Genomic DNA, 718 nt, shown 5'->3' with positions numbered 1-718 from the left:
ACATCAATTATATTTTTAATCTATGAATAATATTTTGAGTAAAATATATGTAACATTTAATTAAATTTTAATATACATAAAATTTTAGTTAATCCACATTACTCTTATATTGATAAATCTTCATGAATCTGTATTTTATGAGAATATGTATTATTGATAGATTAATAATATTATTGATGCTTTGAGTTTGTTGAGTTTATAAATGATTTTCATAATAATATATATAAAGAGAGAAAATATCAAATAGAATTATTAATTTAGTTTAAAGAGAGAAAAACTCAAAAAATTATTATATATCAAATAATGTGTTTATTATTTTTTATTTTATTGTGAAAATTATTTATTTAGTTTCATAATAAATAATATTTTTAAATTTAAATAATTTATTAGTTAGTTTGTACTTATTATACCATATATTCAATAATTTATTAAAAAAATATTAATATAATGAATAATTTAAAAAAATATCATTTAAAGAATAGGGACAAATAAACTTGTAACCAATTTAAATTTAGAAGCAATTAGGTCTCTATCCATTTTTGAACCTGACACGTTAGCATTTTTCGTTCAGAGTTGACAGAGAAACACCCATAGAGACCGCGTTGAGTCACGGAAGTAAAGGATAGTAACCGAAGTGGGTCATTTTTATAGTGAGGGTCGCGTTGTCATTCTGAGAAATGGATAGGGACCGGATTGGTAGTTCACTCTTATTTTAATT

The sequence above is a fragment of the Arachis duranensis genome, chromosome 10 (genome assembly GCF_000817695.3).
Source record: "Arachis duranensis cultivar V14167 chromosome 10, aradu.V14167.gnm2.J7QH, whole genome shotgun sequence".
Classification (NCBI taxonomy): domain Eukaryota; kingdom Viridiplantae; phylum Streptophyta; class Magnoliopsida; order Fabales; family Fabaceae; genus Arachis; species Arachis duranensis.
The sequence above is the reverse complement of the archived record's forward strand: the minus strand, read 5'-3'. Positions refer to the sequence as shown.